The 20934-nt window shown below is 46.2% G+C and overlaps 1 pseudogene; it reads right to left on the bottom strand.

Moving 5' to 3' along the window:
• Window positions 1–10415: 10415 nt before the first annotated feature.
• On the bottom strand, window positions 10416–10534 carry LOC135051731 (5S ribosomal RNA; annotated as a pseudogene).
• Between the last annotated feature and the right edge of the window lie 10400 nt (window positions 10535–20934).

Raw genomic sequence — 20934 nt, 5'->3', positions numbered from 1 at the left:
ACAAAGTAGTTCTATCTGTGTTGCCGCCTCCTCCTCCTCGTGCTGTTTAGGCAGCAATTGCTACAGTGCTCATGAAAGAGAAAAACCACAGAGGTTTCATAGAGCAATGATGTAAAAAGAATCAAAAAAAATTAAGAGTGGATATAAGATCAAATAATATTTAAAGAGAAGTGTAGATTAATGATGTGGCTCTAGCCACTGAGCCAGCAGCTTCACTAGACATGTGACAGGGGAGGACGAGGTTAGGGTTAGGCTGCAGGAGGGGTGAGTTCAGCTGCAGGGGTGGGGGAGGTTAGGCGGGGGGGGGGGGGGGGGGTTAGGCACTACGGGGAGGGTTAGGCACTAGGGGTAGGGTTAAGCTGCAGCTGAGGGGGGAGGTTAGGGTTAGGCTGTGGGAAGGGTGGGTTAGGCTGCAGGGGTGGGGCGAGGTTTAGGCTACAGGGGTGGTGAAGGTTAGGGTTAGGCTGCAGGGGTGGTGAAGGTTAGGGTTAGGCTGTGGGAGGAGGTTAGGCAGTTGGAGGGGTAGGTTAGGGTTGAAATACTTACCAAAATATGTCGGGATTTTGAACTTTGGGATGCCGCTGTGCGATGGAATCGATACCAACCCCGTGCAAGCATCAACACACAGGGAATAATGTGGGATAAACTTTAATGTGCCCAGAGAAGGTGAGCTCATCACATAACATGGAGGATCAATCAACACGTGTCTACAAAAGAGTATACTGTCACAACTACAGTGCCACCTGCTGTCCCTCCGATATAGAGGGTAATTCAGACCTGATCGCTAGGGTGCGTTTTTTGCATCCCGGCGATCAGATAGTTGCCGCCTACAGGGGTGAGGGTATATGGTGTGTGAATTTGTAGCAGAGCTGCATAAACATCAGTTTGTGCAGTCTCTGCACTGCCCTGGACTTACTTAGCCCCTGCGATGGTTTCCTGGTGTATGGGGCTGAAGCTGACGTCAGACACCCTCCCTCCAAACGCCTGGTCCTTCCTGCGTTTCTCCGGACACTCCTGTAAAATGGTCAGTTGCCACCCACAAACGGGCACTTCATGTCAATCACCTTGCAATCGCCTGTGCGACCGCTTTTTTTCGCACCATCCCGTCGCTAGGTACCGATGCCCGGTGCATACGCATGCGCAGTTCAGATCTGATCGCATGCTGTGTGAAAACCATTGCAATATGAGACTTACAACACATGTGAGCTGTGGGGGACACTGGAAGGGATCCTATTGGATCACTTTCAGGGTTTTATGCGGAAAGAAGCCCATAGGCAGGGCCAGATTAACAATAGGGCGGATGGAGCTCCAGCTCCAGGCCTACACATAAAAATAGGCCCATCATCATGGCAGCATGCTGATCACTAGCCACCACCTGTACACATGGTCTGCCACAAAGCATAACTAATAGCCTTGCATTTCTATTTTTCTCTGAAATGATGCAATTTTTTATATTTTAATATTTAGGGTGACATTGGAGCTGATAGTGTAGAGGGTGTGTATGCCCATATGGCTTTTGCCACACCCACACAGCACTCCCCTGTTTTCTTAATAGGCCCTTGAATATTTTCAGCTCCAGGCCCATGCGGCTCTTAATACGGCCCTGCCCATAGGTGTCTATTAGCAGGGCTGCCATCAAAAATTGTGGGGCCAAGACTGGCAAATAGGCAGGGGCTCCCCAGTCATTATTCTCATGTGTGTATGTATGTATGTATGTGTGTGTGTGGGGGGGGGGGGGGGGGGGGGTGAGAACAATAGAGGGAAATGGTAGCGAGAAACAGAAGGAATAGGTGGGAGAGAGGGAGGAGGAATATGGGGAGATGGGCGATAGAGAGAGGAAGAATTGAGGCAGACGGGAGAGTGAGGGAGAATCGGGGAAATGGGGGAGAGTGTGTGTATGAGAGAGAAAGAGAGAGATAGAATAGGTGGAAATAGGTGCCAGTCTCTAGTTCTCAGAGCACTAACAGCGCTGCCGGCTACAGGGGAGGAGGGGGCTCACACACGGAGACCGATGGACACCAGAAAGGTAAGTATAGAAGCAATGGGTGCAGTGTGTGCGGTGTGGGCCCCCTCTAGACTAGAGATGAGCGGGTTCGGTTTCTTTGAATCCGAACCCGCACGAACTTCACTTTTTTTTTCACGGGTCCGAGCGACTCGGATCTTCCCGCCTTGCTCGGTTAACCCGAGCGCGCCCGAACGTCATCATGACGCTGTCGGATTCTCGCGAGACTCGGATTCTATATAAGGAGCCGCGCGTCGCCGCCATTTTCACACGTGCATTGAGATTGATAGGGAGAGGACGTGGCTGGCGTCCTCTCCATTTAGATTAGATTTAGAAGAGAGAGAGAGAGAGAGATTGCTGTGATACTGTAGATTAGAAGAGAGTGCAGACAGAGTTTAGTGACTGACGACCACAGTGACCAGTGACCACCAGAGACAGTGCAGTTGTTTGTTTTATTTAATATATCCGTTCTCTGCCTGAAAAAAACGATACACAGTCACACAGTGACTCAGTCTGTGTGCACTGCTCAGCCCAGTGTGCTGCACATCAATGTATTGTATATAAAGCTTATAATTGTGGGGGAGACTGGGGAGCACTGCAGGTTGTTATAGCAGGAGCCAGGAGTACATGATAAATAATATTATATTAAAATTAAACAGTGCACACTTTTGCTGCAGGAGTGCCACTGCCAGTGTGACTAGTGGTGACCAGTGCCTGACCACCAGTATATTAGTAGTATTGTATACTATCTCTTTATCAACCAGTCTATATTAGCAGCAGACACAGTACAGTGCGGTAGTTCACGGCTGTGGCTACCTCTGTGTCGGCACTCGGCAGGCAGTCCGTCCATCCATAATTGTATTATATACCACCTAACCGTGGTTTTTTTTTTCTTTCTTTATACCGTCGTCATAGTCATACTAGTTGTTACGAGTATACTACTATCTCTTTATCAACCAGTGTACAGTGCGGTAGTTCACGGCTGTGGCTACCTCTGTGTCGGAACTCGGCAGGCAGTCCGTCCATCCATAATTGTATTATAATATATACCACCTAACCGTGGTTTTTTTTCCGTTCTTTATACCGTCGTCATACTAGTTGTTACGAGTATACTACTATCTCTTTATCAACCAGTGTACAGTGCGGTAGTTCACGGCTGTGGCTACCTCTGTGTCGGAACTCGGCAGGCAGTCCGTCCATCCATAATTGTATTATAATATATACCACCTAACCGTGGTTTTTTTTTCGTTCTTTATACCGTCGTCATACTAGTTGTTACGAGTATACTACTATCTCTTTATCAACCAGTGTACAGTGCGGTAGTTCACGGCTGTGGCTACCTCTGTGTCGGCACTCGGCAGGCAGTCCGTCCAACCATAATTGTATTATATACCACCTAACCGTGGTTTTTTTTTCATTCTTTATACCGTCGTCATACTAGTTGTTACGAGTATACTACTATCTCTTTATCAACCAGTGTACAGTGCGGTAGTTCACGGCTGTGGCTACCTCTGTGTCGGCACTCGGCAGGCAGTCCGTCCAACCATAATTGTATTATATACCACCTAACCGTGGTTTTTTTTTCATTCTTTATACCGTCGTCATACTAGTTGTTACGAGTATACTACTATCTCTTTATCAACCAGTGTACAGTGCGGTAGTTCACGGCTGTGGCTACCTCTGTGTCGGCACTCGGCAGCCCGTCCATAATTGTATATACCAGTGACCTAACCGTGTTTTTTTTTTCTTTCTTTATACATACATACTAGTTACGAGTATACTATCTCTTTATCAACCAGTCTATATATTAGCAGCAGACACAGTACAGTGCGGTAGTTCACGGCTGTGGCTACCTCTGTGTCGGCACTCGGCAGCCCGTCCATAATTGTATATACCACCTAACCGTGGTTTTTTTTTCTTTCTTTATACATACATACTAGTTACGAGTATACTATCTCTTTATCAACCAGTCTATATATTAGCAGCAGACACAGTACAGTGCGGTAGTTCACGGCTGTGGCTACCTCTGTGTCGGCACTCCGCAGCCCGTCCATAATTGTATATACCAGTGACCTAACCGTGGTTTTTTTTTCTTTCTTTATACATACATACTAGTTACGAGTATACTATCTCTTTATCAACCAGTCTATATATTAGCAGCAGACACAGTACAGTGCGGTAGTTCACGGCTGTGGCTACCTCTGTGTCGGCACTCGGCAGCCCGTCCATAATTGTATATACCAGTGACCTAACCGTGGTTTTTTTTTCTTTCTTTATACATACATACTAGTTACGAGTATACTATCTCTTTATCAACCAGTCTATATATTAGCAGCAGACACAGTACAGTGCGGTAGTTCACGGCTGTGGCTACCTCTGTGTCGGCACTCGGCAGCCCGTCCATAATTGTATATACCAGTGACCTAACCGTGGTTTTTTTTTCTTTCTTTATACATACATACTAGTTACGAGTATACTATCTCTTTATCAACCAGTCTATATATTAGCAGCAGACACAGTACAGTGCGGTAGTTCACGGCTGTGGCTACCTCTGTGTCGGCACTCGGCAGCCCGTCCATAATTGTATACTAGTATCCAATCCATCCATCTGCATTGTTTACCTGAGGTGCCTTTTAGTTGTGCCTATTAAAATATGGAGAACAAAAATGTTGAGGTTCCAAAATTAGGGAAAGATCAAGATCCACTTCCACCTCGTGCTGAAGCTGCTGCCACTAGTCATGGCCGAGACGATGAAATGCCAGCAACGTCGTCTGCCAAGGCCGATGCCCAATGGCATAGTACAGAGCATGTCAAAACCAAAACACCAAATATCAGTAAAAAAAGGACTCCAAAACCTAAAATAAAATTGTCTTAATCTTACTCACACAGTCAGCTACCTCATTGCGCCTCTTTTTTTCTTTGCGTCATGTGCTGTTTGGGGAGGGTTTTTTGGAAGGGACATCCTGCGTGACACTGCAGTGCCACTCCTAGATGGGCCCGGTGTTTGTGTCGGCCACTAGGGTCGCTAATCTTACTCACACAGCTACCTCATTGCGCCTCTTTTTTTCTTTGCGTCATGTGCTGTTTGGGGAGGGTTTTTTGGAAGGGACATCCTGCGTGACACTGCAGTGCCACTCCTAGATGGGCCCGGTGTTTGTGTCGGCCACTAGGGTCGCTAATCTTACTCACACAGTCAGCTACCTCATTGCGCCTCTTTTTTTCTTTGCGTCATGTGCTGTTTGGGGAGGGTTTTTTGGAAGGGCCATCCTGCGTGACACTGCAGTGCCACTCCTAGATGGGCCCGGTGTTTGTGTCGGCCACTAGGGTCGCTAATCTTACTCACACAGTCAGCTACCTCATTGCGCCTCTTTTTTTCTTTGCGTCATGTGCTGTTTGGGGAGGGTTTTTTGGAAGGGCCATCCTGCGTGACACTGCAGTGCCACTCCTAGATGGGCCCGGTGTTTGTGTCGGCCACTAGGGTCGCTAATCTTACTCACACAGCTACCTCATTGCGCCTCTTTTTTTCTTTGCGTCATGTGCTGTTTGGGGAGGGTTTTTTGGAAGGGACATCCTGCGTGACACTGCAGTGCCACTCCTAGATGGGCCCGGTGTTTGTGTCGGCCACTAGGGTCGCTTATCTTACTCACACAGCGACCTCGGTGCAAATTTTAGGACTAAAAATAATATTGTGAGGTGTGAGGTATTCAGAATAGACTGAAAATGAGTGTAAATTATGGTTTTTGAGGTTAATAATACTTTGGGATCAAAATGACCCCCAAATTCTATGATTTAAGCTGTTTTTTAGTGTTTTTGGAAAAAAACACCCGAATCCAAAACACACCCGAATCCGACAAAAATAATTCGGTGAGGTTTTGCCAAAACGCGTTCGAACCCAAAACACGGCCGCGGAACCGAACCCAAAACCAAAACCCGAAAAATTTCAGGCGCTCATCTCTACTCTAGACTCAGGGGCCCGTGTGCACTGCACCCATTATAGATACTGTATGTATGAATTGCAGCACAGCTGTACAGAAGTCTGAACCTGCTGCATGTGTCTGACAAGGAAACGTCCCTTTGATCATCTGCTGAGCCTGGTTCATATAGTGCTGACAAAGGATGAAGCCTTTCTTCTCTGTGCTTTCATTGACCACTTTCCTTGTCCTCTGCATCTCTTGCTACAAATGCAGTCATAGCGTTGCCCTCACCTCCCAGTGGTAATCTCACTGTACAGCAGTACGTAACTGGAATGGTGGTTCCTGATATCATGCTGGTATCTTACCACACACAAACCTTTCTGCACTCACAGCATCACCCCTTACATCCTGGCTGCTGATACCGCCAAATGTTTCTTCATGATTACTTACACAGGCATGTCATTTATGTGTATGGAAATACTTGCAGACAAGGAAACATTTCTTTCTCACTTGGGAATAATTGTTGTACATGTTGGCAATGGGCCTAATTCACAGTTGATCGCAGCAGCAAATTTGTTAGCAGTTGAGTAAAACCATGGGGGTCATTCCAAGTTGATCGCTCGCTGCCGATTTTTGCAGCGCAGTGATCAGTTAAAAAATGGCAAAACTGCGCATGCACCGCTATGCGCACGCACGTCGTACAAACAGCATCGTTGCTGTGCAATGCTTCTAGCAAAGAATCCATTCGCACAACTGATCGCAAGGAGATAGACAGGAAGAGGGCGTTTATGGGTGTCAACTGACCGTTTTCTGGGAGTGGTAGGGAAAACGCAGGCGTGTGCAGGCGTCTGCAGGGCGGGTTTCTGACGTCAATTCCTGGACCAGACAGGCTGAAGTGATCGCAGCGGCTGAGTAAGTTCAGACCTTACTCTGAAACTGCACAAAAACGTTTTTGTACCGCTCGGCTGCACATGCGATTGCACACTTGCAAAGCGAAAATACACTCCCCCGTGGGCGACTATGCATTTTCATGGCTGAAAAAAGTAGCTAGCGATCGATCAACTCGGAATGAGGGCCCATGTGCACTGCAGGGGGGGCAGATATGGCATGTGCAGAGAGAGTTAGATTTGGGTGAGGTGTGCTCAAACTGAAATCTAAATTGCAGTGTAAAAATAAAGCAGCCTGTATTTACCCTGCACAGAAACAAAATAACTCACCCAAATATATCTCTCTCTACACATGTTATATTTGTCCCCCCACCCCCTGCAGTGCACATGGTTTTGCCCAACCGCTAACAAATTTGCTGCTGCGATCAACTCTGAATTACCCCCAATAACAGAATGGCTTCATATACTACAGGAATACAGTGGCTTTATTCACCGGAATCATCCTGTATAGCAGGGCTGGACTGGGACTAAAAATAAGCCCTGGCATTTAAAGCACACAGGCCCACATTGCATCAGCATCTGGCTCCTGGCATAGGCTCCTCCACTTACTATTCCTGACTCCTCCTACTTCTTAGTCTATGTTCTTACAAATATAATTAATATTAGAACAACATGCAAGTATACATCATCTGGCTCCTGGCATAGGCTCCTCCCCTTACTAGTTCTGACTCCTCCCACTTCTTAGTCTATGTTCTTACAAATATAATTAATATTAGAACAACATGCAAGTATACATCATCTGGCTCCTGGCATAGGCTCCTCCCCTTACTAGTTCTGACTCCTCCCACTTCTTAGTCTATGTTCTTACAAATATAATTAATATTAGAACAACATGCAAGTATACATCATCTGGCTCCTGGCATAGGCTCCTCCCCTTACTAGTTCTGACTCCTCCCACTTCTTAGTCTATGTTCTTACAAATATAATTAATATTAGAACAACATGCAAGTATACATCATCTGGCTCCTGGCATAGGCTCCTCCCCTTACTAGTTCTGACTCCTCCCACTTCTTAGTCTATGTTCTTACAAATATAATTAATTTTAGAACAACATGCAAGTATACATCATCTGGCTCCTGGCATAGGCTCCTCCCCTTACTAGTTCTGACCCCTCCTACTTCTTAGTCTATGTTCTTACAAATATAATTAATATTTGAACAACATGCAAGTATACATCATCTGGCTCCTGGCATAGGCTCCTCCCCTTACTAGTTCTGACTCCTCCCACTTCTTAGTCTATGTTCTTACAAATATAATTAATTTTAGAACAACATGCAAGTATACATCATCTGGCTCCTGGCATAGGCTCCTCCCCTTACTAGTTCTGACCCCTCCTACTTCTTAGTCTATGTTCTTACAAATATAATTAATATTAGAACAACATGCAAGTATACATCATTCTCTGTATAAAATACCCACAACAGAGCTCATCCTGCAAGGGATTCAAACTTACTATAGTCAGACATTTTGTTAGTGTCCAGATGTGTCCTCTGTCATCTTACACGCAGTGTGTATGCTTGTGCATATGCATTGCATGTAAGATTAGCCGCGCCGGGCTGCATATAGTCACAATGCTGTGCGAATGGGCCACTTGTGGGCACGCTTGCCGCGATTGTCCTACCATGATGCGTACACCTAGCAGGTAAGATGAAAGAGTACCCATCTGTAGGTCACACACAAAGTAAATGGAAAGCATATTTCCAATTGACCAAGCAGTTGTAGAGGATTAGATAGTGTTCACTGTAGGAATTTTTAGGGCAGGGGTGCTGAACACAGAGGAGGACACATCGGTGCACATCACAGCAGAGCTGTAACTACACATTTTGGTGCCCTGTGAACATAAAGAGCATTGGTGCCCCCCTCTATATTTTAAGTAGGGAGAGCGTGTACTGAATATGCATGCCCAAAAAAGGGCATGGTCTCGCTGGGAAGGGGTGACCACACAATTATACCCCCAATTCAAATTATGCCACACAGTAATGCAATCTTACACCATTCAGTAGTGCCCCTTATTCAAGTTACGCTACATACAGTAGCGTCCATTATTCACGTTACGCTGGGAGGCAATCACGAGACTGCCTGTCGGGATCCCGGTGGTCACAATGCCGGCGCCAGAATCCGGACAGGCAGTGAAATGCCGCCGCCGGAATACGAGCACCACAGGCTTTTCTCCCTCAATGAGTGTCCACGACACCCATGGAGGGAGAATATAACCTATGGCGAGTGCAGCGAGCCACCGTGCCCGCAGCATGGCGAGCGCAGCAAGCCGGCAAGGGGATTTCTAGTGCTCGCCCTGCTGCTGGAATACTGGCGGACGGAATCCAGCTGTCAGTAAAACATATGTATTCCGTTACGCCACACAGTAGTGTCCATTATTCACATTACGTAATACAGTAGTGCCCCATATTCACATTAGATCACACAGTAGAGCCCTTTCACATTATGCCACACAGCAGTACCCCTTATACAGATATGCCACAAAGTAATGCCCCTTACACATTATGTCACTCAGTAGTAGTGCCCCTTATAACACATTATGCTACACAGTAATTCCCCTTACATATTATGCCACACAGTAATGCCTCTTACACATTATGCTACACAGTAATGCCCCTTACACATTATGCCACACAGTAATGCCTCTTACACATTATGCCACACAGTAATGCCCCATTTTAAATTATGCCACACAAATGCCTCTAATAACACATTATGCCACACACAGTAATGCTCCTTACACATTATGCTACACACAGTAATGCTCCTTACACATTATGCCACACACAGTAATGCCCCTTACCATTTTGCCACACAAAGTAATTTCCTTTACATATTATGTCACACAGTAATGCACCTTACACATTATGCCACAAAGTAACGTACTTTACAGATTATGCCACACACAGTAATGCCCCTTACATATTATGACACACACATTATGCCCCTCATAACATATTATGCCACACAGTAATTTTCTTTACACATTATACCTCACACAGTAATGCCCCTTACAACATATTATGCCATTAGGGAAAAGATGAAAAGAAGGCTCTTGTGTGGGCGCACTCTTGACAACTAGAAAAGTTTAATTAAGTCAATATACAGATAAAATAATACTTTTATTATTTTTACATTAAAAAATAAGTCCACCAAACTGTCGATAAATCAGGACAGTACAAACGTGAAAAACAACGAATGTTCTGGTCTCATGTAGTTATGCAATAACTTGAAAAAGATGTACACACATTCAGTACTGCATCTATTTAACCTTGACCAGTACAGATGAATCTGTATTAATGAGACCATCATAGGCCAAGAAAAAAATGAGTATATGTACAGACCATAATTGGTCAAGGAAACACCTCAGATAACCTCCCCCTAATGTTTGTGTGGGGGGTCCCACTTAAAGGGATCTAACTGCGCATATGCATCCTTTAGTGATGTGCCAGTCAATTGCTCTGTTGTTGTAATAAGACAATACAAGTGATGAAAGAAGAAGTGGTGATGCTGCTGTTAGTGTTGTATCATATGCAGGCCCATTAGGTAAACCAACCTCTACAACACCGGGTATTCCTAGGAGGTCTCCCTTCACAGTACTGACCCAGCCCACCACTGCTTGGCTTCCAAGATCAGACAAGATCGGGCATATTCAGTGAGGTATGGTAGTAGATAATATTGGTAATTGACACAACACCAATGAGAGTGCACCGAGGTAGAATAGTTAAAGTGTGAATGCTGAAAGTTCAAATAAAGAAGAAAAAAAGTAGTGGATCTGCTGTCCAACGTTAGACATGGGAGTATCCACTAAAGTGGATTACTCCCATGAATCGTGGATGAGAGTACACTGAATAAGTACAGATTGTGAAAAAAAAATATTTTTAATAAGGAATTATAATCACAATTTGCAAGCCCTTGCGTGTGGGATTAGAGAACAAATTCCTAAGGCGAAAGAAATAGCGGATGCTATCACTTTTTCACTGGTTTCTGTTGATACTCAAAATCAGCGTATATAAAATATAAATATATTTTAGCTTGACTGAAGCAAAACCAAAAAGCATGGAGAAGGGCAATATAAAGTACAATAACTCTTTTGTGATTTCAAGGCTCCTATTGCTACTAACACACAGCAGATGTCGCAATTGATACTCTTTAGGCAGCCATATCGAGAAAAGCCTATATAGATGTATAATTTCATGTGCTTAGCAATGGTTATATTCATGCTGGAGTTCAACACAGCGTTTCACCCATTTTACGGGCTTGTTCACACCAGGAAGTGAACAAGCCCGCAAGATGGGTGAAAAAATCCATATGATTTCACCAATTTATCCGAATGACCATTTTTGCCAATTTTCCGGCTTTTGAGAGCAAGTGGTTGATTGTCATTTACTCCCATACATTACCAGATTTTCGTTCCAACCAGAAAGATTGGACAGATAATCTTATAGTGTGTATCCAGCTTCTCACATTATGCCACACAGCAATGTCCCTTACACATTGCAACCTCACACTTACCAGCTGACGGTTTGCACGCTGTATCTGCTGGCAGGTATTTGTCCTCCAACAGCAGTGGGCGCAGGTTCGCTATGTAGCTGGAGGCCAGGTACAGGGTGTCCAGCTTGTAGAGTTTGGTATCATGGGGCACCCAGGGCAGGCTGGTCTTCAGCCAGGAGAACACCTTGCCCAGCAAGACATTGAGTGCGTTCCTCTGGGACTGCTTGATCTCCTTGGAGGAGCGAGGAGGCCGCTTCCTATCCTGGTGCTCCTGGCTGCAGCTGCCATGCTTCCATCGGCTGCCAGTGGTCTCTGCAGTAACTATATCCGCCAATGCCCGCACCTGATACAATCCACATACCACACATGATGAGATCCGACGACGGGGTCCCAGGCTCCTCTCGCCAGTGTTTGACCAAATACGCAGCTGCACAACATGACAACATAATGACACGATTCAACCGCACCTTACAGGAACACCACCCACCAAGCAGAGGGCTAGGCATTTGGACTGGCCCATCTGCCCTTCGTCAATGCTGCCAGGTGGCCAGTCCTGCCATGCTGTATAGTCATGTTACCATACGTCACAGTGACGTTCCATTTTTACTTTACTAGCATGTCAGTTACATCAGTTCAGTTTTTATACTATTTAAAATCTGTGCAAAAAAAATGAAACGTCCATTTTTAACCCAGAACAACAGCGCAAGTGCCCTAATATGAGCTCATCAAATTTATCAACAATCAATGTTCTCTTTCTGCAGAACTTTGCACAGACCAGGCCATATTTAAATTAATGTAACGGTGGAGGCAAGAACCTTAGTAAGTTAGGTAGACCTGGGCGCAGGAGCACAGGAGTCTTATACTTGTGCCTGCTGGAAGGCTGGGACAACGAGACACAAAGATAATAGCGATTGATCAGCAGTACTAGCTAGCTGCTTCTGATTGGCTGATAGAATCTTTACTACGCCCTTTAGTAGCGTTTCATTCATTAGTGTGGTTGTTATACAGAGGCAGTTCAACACAGAGGAGTCTACGTGCAGGTGCCCCTTACTCGCTGGTGCATGTGACTAGTAGACTCTAGCACTATACCTGCGTATACTGCACAAGCGCAAATCTCCAGGAAAATGGAGCCAGTTCCATCTTCTCAGTGATTTCTCTACGGTGCATGCACAGATCTCTGGCTGTTGTCCACAGGTGATAGCTCGGAGGGTGATGATCGCTGGTGTAGACTATCATGCACCTTTTTTTCTAAACTAAAGGATTTTGGGAAATATATTTTTAGCAATCTATTGTGCACAATTTTAGTGAAAGACATAGGGGATCATTCAGATACTGCCGCTATTGCGCAATGTGTATGCCTGTGCGGCCGCTGCGCTTGTGCAGTTTTACGGTGGCTGCAAACTGCACCTGCACAGTGGCTGCGTGGGCATTCACATTGCAGTCACATCCCCGATGGATGCGACCGCAATGTGACAGCGGCACGCGTTTTCGGGGTGGCGACACAGTGTTTGGGGTGGGGCGGGACAAACCGGGGCAGGCCGAGACCATTTTTGCGGCGTCTGCATGACGTTTGCGTGCAGCCGCTCCGATAAAACACATGGCCACTGACCGTAACGCAGCCAGGGGTCAACCTTAGTTCTGATGCGTCCGCAAATAGATTGCGGATGCTTTGGTAGGTGGCCCCACACATTCTGGGCGGCCCTCAGCATGTGCCGAGATGCACGCAGATCTGGCTGTGTACACAGCGATCTGCGTTCATCTCTAAATATACCCCCATAGTCCCAATATATGTGTGCAGAATGAGAACATACTGTATCTTATCTTGGACAGTTGCCTAATTTTGTAGTGGAGTTAAACTCAGTCTGATTTAGTATGTAAGGGGGTGGGGGGTTTAAAGAGGCAGATGTATTGAACTTTGGAGATAAAATACTAATCAATCAGCTGCTGCCATTTTTCAAACACAGCCTGTGTGGGTCAATCAGCCACAGTAAATGTCCGTGGGTAGCGGAGTACCTCGCGCGCATTCCGCATGGATGGTTAAGTACAGATGGAGCCGCACTCATCCGTCGCGTCTCCATTGCAGGCATGCACTCCCGGCGTGACTAAGCAATCCGTCCGCCTAGTCACGCCGGGAGTGCACAGAGACGCTCCCATTCTGAGAGTCTCCGCCCAGGCGCGCGGACGGAGACGCTCTCCATTCAAGTGAATGGGGGGCGTCTCCATCGCGGATGTGCACACCCGGCTGGACGGGGACACTCTCGGTGAAAGGCGCGCCCAGGCCTGGTCACAGACGGAGCCACGACTAGCATGGCTCCATCTGTATGAAACAGTTACAAATATATATATTTTTTTTAAAAGCCGTGTTCTTTTTCATGTGTCGACCAACTTTTTCCCATGTCGACCAATAGTGTCGACCTACCATGCGGATACTGCGCATGTCACCTTAGACTGCTGAGCTGGCGGATCTCACATTAATATTCAGGGGACATCCGTGTAACATTGTGTGTGGCTCTGCATGTTCCAGTCCTATATTTCCTGCAGCTGTATGAACTAGAAAACTAAAATAGCAACAAGTGCAGAGGGGTTTTTACCAGCTGGGGGGCTGGTGGAGTCAGAGAACCAAGATTAGACATAAGCTCCTGCAGCAGCAACAGATGATCCGACTCCGAAATCCCTATTCTAAAATCAAGATGCGACAGAGGGACAGAAATGATGGAACTCTTATCAGACGTCTTCTCTGCTCCAAACACAATGTACTTGTTACTGGTCACATTCAATAGAGGCATCAAGCAATATGCTGCACATTTGCATACCATTACTATATTAAAGCACCACAGAATATGCTTACATTATATAAATAAATGGTGATAAATATTACTTCCAGGCACATACAGCTGGTTTGAATAATCACTACCGTATGTGATTTCGCACTGCGCACACCCGGAACCAAACATCCGCTTGTACGAGTGACGCAGAGTCGTACACATCTCCACTTGTGACTGGAGAGGGTATATGTGCTGTAGCGGGATGCTCCCACCTAGGCTCAGTCAGTGAGGGCGTGCTGACGGAACTTTGCAGAGGTGGATGTCAGCGATCTTTACTGCAGTTTCCCAATAATCGGGAAACTGCGCATGCGCAGGACCTGTTCTGCACATGTGCACAACAGGTCCAGCAATCGAATTGCAGGAATGCGATCGCCTCTGCCTGTCAATTTGCAGAGAGGGAAGGGGGCAGCCAGCATTGCTGGAAAAAGGGGCGTGTCACCCCCCATTTTCCGGGAGTGGCGAGGCCAAGGATTGCGTTGTGAGACGCAGTTCCTTAGCCTGGAAAGCCACCCTGCAACAGCAAGCCTGAGTATGTTCATCCCATATGCCAGAGGTTCTCAAACGCAGTCCGTAAGACGCCCCAACAATCCAGGTTTCAGATATATCCATGACTCTGCACAGATGGTTAAATAAAATTGACTGAGGTGCTCATTAAGGCACCTGTGGACAAGCATGGATATACTTAAAACTTGGACCATTGGGGTGCCTTGAGGACAGTGTTTGAGAATCTCTGCCATATGTGATTGCATCGCAGATGCAGGAAGGCACCTCTTCCAGCATTTGCAAATGCAATCTTTGCTGAATTAGGCCCTTAGGGGTCACAAACAGGTTTTTTTTAGGCCCTTAGGGCCTAATTCAGTAAGGACTGCGTCCCTCCCCACAAACTCCTCTGCCTGATTGCCCTGTGATGCAATCGCAGGACTCTTTCTGCAAATGCATAGAATGGCTCCTGCACATGTGCAGTTCCAGACCATCGGGAAAATACAGCTTCTGCAATACTTACTGAATTAGGCCCTTAATCCCTATCCGCTTATAAATGCCAATCACATTACCTTTTGGTCCCACATACAGCAGATACTTCCATCTCGCATGTTGTTCTGTTTTGTATTATTGTTGTTGTTGTTTATGGCCTGCTCACAAAGGAAATCCCTTTACTCCCACCATCCTAGGGGTACAATGAGGATGGTCCAGCTCTCAGAACATAAAGAAGGAATATTACTCACTAGAGAACCTGCAGGAATTTCTTGCTGAGCATATGAAAGAGCCAAGACATTTACCCTATAGCATTCCCTGACATTATATGTACAAGCACCATATTGCCACCTTACCGACCTGTTCCAGTGTCAGGTGGAGCGAGTGACATAAACCATCACACCTAGCTTTAAGTACCATTTCCTAACACATAAGCATCCCATCTTCTTTCGGGATCACAAACAAGAGTTTTGTCACATGAACGCTCTTTTTGTCCCATGTACAGGATACAGTCAGGGACCCACATTAGCTTGTGCAAGGCAACATCCCCTGCATTACTGGCATGCACACAGCCGTGGGAGAATTACATTTACAAGTATGGTAAAAAACCGACACCCAACATATCTGAATATAAGGTCTTAAAGATCCTATATGGAAGTGTAGGAAAGGTAAAAGGGAAGAGGTTAGGGGGGGGGGAGGAACAGGTAGATCCTCTGCACAAGTACTATATTAGTATGTTAAATAAGAATAACCCATATTATTTATGTATCTGTAAATAATAATAGAGTTCGGCAGTTACAAACAAGAGAATCAACTACATATTATTGTGTGTGTGTATATATTTATTTTGTTCCATTTGTTCCTGACCTGAGAAATTCAGGTGTGGTTGCAGTGTGCATAGCTGTTGCCTCCTTGGAAGCAGCAGGAAGCGTAATGCAGCAGGAAGCGTCTGGTATAAGTAGATGCCTCCTGCATGCATGTGCCATCTTCTGCTGTGTCCGAGGAAGCAGAATCAGATTACCTGCGACACCATCAGGCGGCTGAGTCACCCACGAGGTCACGCTGAGGCCAGGAAATCTCCATTGAAAGACGGAGACCCGGGCCTCAGTATGCCCACAAAACGGAGGCCACCTCTGCCCCCAAACGGCTGCAGACTATCAATCGCCTGACGTCTTCAGCTGCTTTACTAGCGATGACACAGAACATCAGTACACGGCTTCTTTTCATAGATAGCGACCGAACCTGAATCATACCCATTTGCTGGCCAGAAGGAACACACGTGCTAGAGAGAGGAACCGTATTCTACGATAATCCAGACCAATATAGAAACTATTTATTAATATAAAAACTTTCAAAAGTTTGACTTATCATTTAGCAATTTACCACATCATAATAAGAATATGATATAAGAGTGCAATCAGATTATTACACTGTATTTAGCCTAATGAAAATAATAACACGCGCACCTTTTTCCATTGATCATAGTAAGGAATCACATTTTTTTGTTTATTCACAATTCTCTAGAAACCTTTATGCCTCATTATAATTACTATTTCACTGTTGCTATAAAACTTTAAAATGAATAAATGTTATATTTTAAGGGGTGCAAGTTTCAGTTTTCACTTCTCTATTTACTTCTGACGGAATCTGGGCTATACTTAACCAACAGTGGGGCAGATGTATTAAGCCCGGAGAAGGGATAAAGAAGTGATAAAGCAGTGATAAGTGGAAGATAACGCAGCAGCCAATTTTTCAAATTCTTAATGATTGCTGGTGCGTTAACACCTTGCGCCTATCACTGGTTTATCACTTCTTTATCCCTTCTCCAGGCTTAATACATCTGCCCTATTTGATGTGTTTTGGGGAAAAAGGAAAAGAAAATTGGGGGAAAAAACACAAAACAAATTATCATTATTCATCAAAATGTAAAAATAAGAATTTACTTACCGATAATTCTATTTCTCGGAGTCCGTAGTGGATGCTGGGGTTCCTGAAAGGACCATGGGGAATAGCGGCTCCGCAGGAGACAGGGCACAAAAAGTAAAGCTTTTCCAGATCAGGTGGTGTGCACTGGCTCCTCCCCCTATGACCCTCCTCCAGACTCCAGTTAGGTACTGTGCCCGGACGAGCGTACACAATAAGGGAGGATTTTGAATCCCGGGTAAGACTCATACCAGCCACACCAATCACACCGTACAACTTGTGATCTAAACCCAGTTAACAGTATGATAACAGAGGAGCCTCTGAAAGATGGCTCCCTAAACAATAACCCGAATTAGTTAACAATAACTATGTACAAGTATTGCAGATAATCCGCACTTGGGATGGGCGCCCAGCATCCACTACGGACTCTGAGAAATAGAATTATCGGTAAGTAAATTCTTATTTTCTCTATCGTCCTAGTGGATGCTGGGGTTCCTGAAAGGACCATGGGGATTATACCAAAGCTCCCAAACGGGCGGGAGAGTGCGGATGACTCTGCAGCACCGAATGAGAGAACTCCAGGTCCTCCTTTGCCAGGGTATCAAATTTGTAGAATTTTACAAACGTGTTCTCCCCTGACCACGTAGCTGCTCGGCAGAGTTGTAATGCCGAGACCCCTCGGGCAGCCGCCCAAGATGAGCCCACCTTCCTTGTGGAATGGGCCTTAACAGATTTAGGCTGTGGCAGGCCTGCCACAGAATGTGCAAGTTGAATTGTGTTACAAATCCAACGAGCAATCGACTGCTTAGAAGCAGGCGCACCCAACTTGTTGGGTGCATACAGTATAAACAGCGAGTCAGATTTTCTGACTCCAGCCGTCCTTGAAATGTATATTTTTAAAGCTCTGACAACGTCCAACAACTTGGAGTCCTCCAAGTCGCTTGTAGCCGCAGGCACTACAATAGGCTGGTTCAGGTGAAACGCTGATACCACCTTAGGGAGAAAATGCGGACGCGTCCGCAGCTCTGCCCTATCCGAATGGAAAATTAAATAAGGGCTTTTATAAGATAAAGCCGCCAGTTCAGATACTCTCCTGGCGGACGCCAGGGCCAGTAACATAGTCACTTTCCATGTGAGATATTTCAAATCCACATCTTTTAGTGGTTCAAACCAATGGGATTTGAGGAAATCTAAAACTACATTTAGATCCCACGGTGCCACCGGAGGCACCACAGGAGGCTGTATATGCAGTACTCCCTTGACAAAAGTCTGGACCTCAGGAACTGAGGCCAATTCTTTTTGGAAGAATATTGACAGGGCCGAAATTTGAACCTTAATAGATCCCAATTTGAGACCCATAGACAATCCTGATTGCAGGAAATGTAGGAAACGACCCAGTTGAAATTCCTCCGTCGGAGCACTCCGATCCTCGCACCACGCAACATATTTCCGCCAAATGCGGTGATAATGCTTCGCGGTGACTTCCTTTCTTGCCTTAATCAAGGTAGGAATGACTTCTTCTGGAATGCCTTTTCCTTTTAGGATCTGGCGTTCAACCGCCATGCCGTCAAACGCAGCCGCGGTAAGTCTTGGAATAGACACGGTCCCTGCTGAAGCAGGTCCTGTCTTAGAGGTAGAGGCCACGGATCGTCCGTGACCATCTCTTGAAGTTCCGGGTACCAAGACCTTCTTGGCCAATCCGGAGCCACTAGTATCGTTCTTACTCCGCTTTGCCTTATGATTCTCAATACCTTTGGTATGAGAGGCAGAGGAGGAAACACATACACTGACTGGTACACCCAAGGTGTTACCAGCGCGTCCACAGCTATTGCCTGCGGATCTCTTGACCTGGCGCAATACCTGTCCAGTTTTTTGTTGAGGCGAGACGCCATCATGTCCACCATTGGTCTTTCCCAACGGTTTATTAGCATGTGGAAAACTTCTGGATGAAGTCCCCACTCTCCCGGGTGAAGATCGTGTCTGCTGAGGAAGTCTGCTTCCCAGTTGTCCACTCCCGGGATGAACACTGCTGACAGTGCTATCACGTGATTCTCCGCCCAGCGAAGGATCCTGGCAGCTTCTGCCATTGCACTCCTGCTTCTTGTGCCGCCCTGTCTGTTTACATGGGCGACTGCCGTGATGTTGTCCGACTGGATCAACACCGGTCTTCCTTGAAGCAGAGGTTCCGCCTGGCTTAGAGCATTGTAGATTGCTCTTAGTTCCAGAATGTTTATGTGAAGAGACTTTTCCAGGCTCGACCAGACTCCCTGGAAGTTTCTTCCTTGTGTGACTGCTCCCCAGCCTCTCAGGCTGGCGTCCGTGGTCACCAGGATCCAATCCTGTATGCCGAATCTGCGGCCCTCCAATAGATGAGCCCTCTGCAACCACCACAGAAGAGATACCCTTGTCCTTGGAGACAGGGTTATCCGCAGGTGCATCTGAAGATGCGACCCTGACCATTTGTCCAACAGATCCCTTTGGAAAATTCTTGCATGGAATCTGCCGAATGGAATTGCTTCGTAAGAAGCCACCATTTTTCCCAGGACTCTTGTGCATTGATGTACAGACACCTTTCCTGGTTTTAGGAGATTCCTGACCAGGTCGGATAACTCCTTGGCTTTTTCCTCGGGAAGAAAAACCTTTTTCTGAACCGTGTCCAGAATCATCCCTAGGAACAGCAGACGAGTTGTCGGCATTAATTGGGATTTTGGAATATTCAGAATCCATCCGTGCTGCTTTAGCACCTCTTGAGATATTGCTAATCCCATCTCTAGCTGTTCTCTGGACCTTGCCCTTATTAGGAGATCGTCCAAGTATGGGATAATTAATACGCCTTTTCTTCGAAGAAGAATCATCATCTCGGCCATTACCTTTGTAAAGATCCGAGGTGCCGTGGACAAACCAAACGGCAGCGTCTAAAACTGATAGTGACAGTTTTGTACAACGAACCTGAGGTACCCCTGGTGTGAGGGGTAAATTGGAACGTGGAGATACGCATCCTTGATGTCCAAGGATACCATAAAGTCCCCTTCTTCCAGGTTCGCTATCACTGCTCTGAGTGACTCCATCTTGAACTTGAACTTCTTTATGTACAGGTTCAAGGACTTCAGATTTAGAATAGGCCTTACCGAGCCATCCGGCTTCGGTACCACAAATAGAGTGGAATAATACCCCTTCCCTTGTTGTAGAAGAGGTACCTTGACTATCACCTGCTGAGAGTACAGCTTGTGAATGGCTTCCAAAACCGTCTCCCTTTCGGAAGGGGACGTTGGTAAAGCAGACTTCAGGAAACGGCGAGGTGGATCTGTCTCTAATTCCAACCTGTACCCCTGAGATATTATCTGCAGGATCCAGGGATCTACCTGCGAGTGAGCCCACTGCGCGCTGTAATTTTTGAGACGACCTCCCACCGTCCCCGAGTCCGCTTGAGAAGCCCCAGCGTCATGCTGAGGCTTTTGTAGAAGCCGGGGAGGGCTTCTGTTCCTGGGAAGGAGCTGCCTGTTGCTGTTTCTTCCCTCGACCTCTGCCTCGTGGCAGATATGAATAGCCCTTTGCTCTCTTATTTTTAAAGGAACGAAAGGGCTGCGGTTGAAAAGTCGGTGCCTTTTTCTGTTGGGGAGTGACTTGAGGTAGAAAGGTGGATTTCCCGGCTGTAGCCGTGGCCACCAAATCTGATAGACCGACTCCAAATAACTCCTCCCCTTTATACGGCAAAACTTCCATATGCCGTTTTGAATCCGCATCGCCTGTCCACTGTCGCGTCCATAAAGCTCTTCTGGACGAAATGGACATAGCACTTACCCGTGATGCCAGTGTGCAGATATCCCTCTGTGCATCACGCATATAAAGAAATGCATCCT

Source organism: Pseudophryne corroboree, chromosome 2 (genome assembly GCF_028390025.1).
Source record: "Pseudophryne corroboree isolate aPseCor3 chromosome 2, aPseCor3.hap2, whole genome shotgun sequence".
Lineage (NCBI taxonomy): Eukaryota > Metazoa > Chordata > Amphibia > Anura > Myobatrachidae > Pseudophryne > Pseudophryne corroboree.
This window is presented reverse-complemented; position numbering and strand designations above follow the sequence as displayed.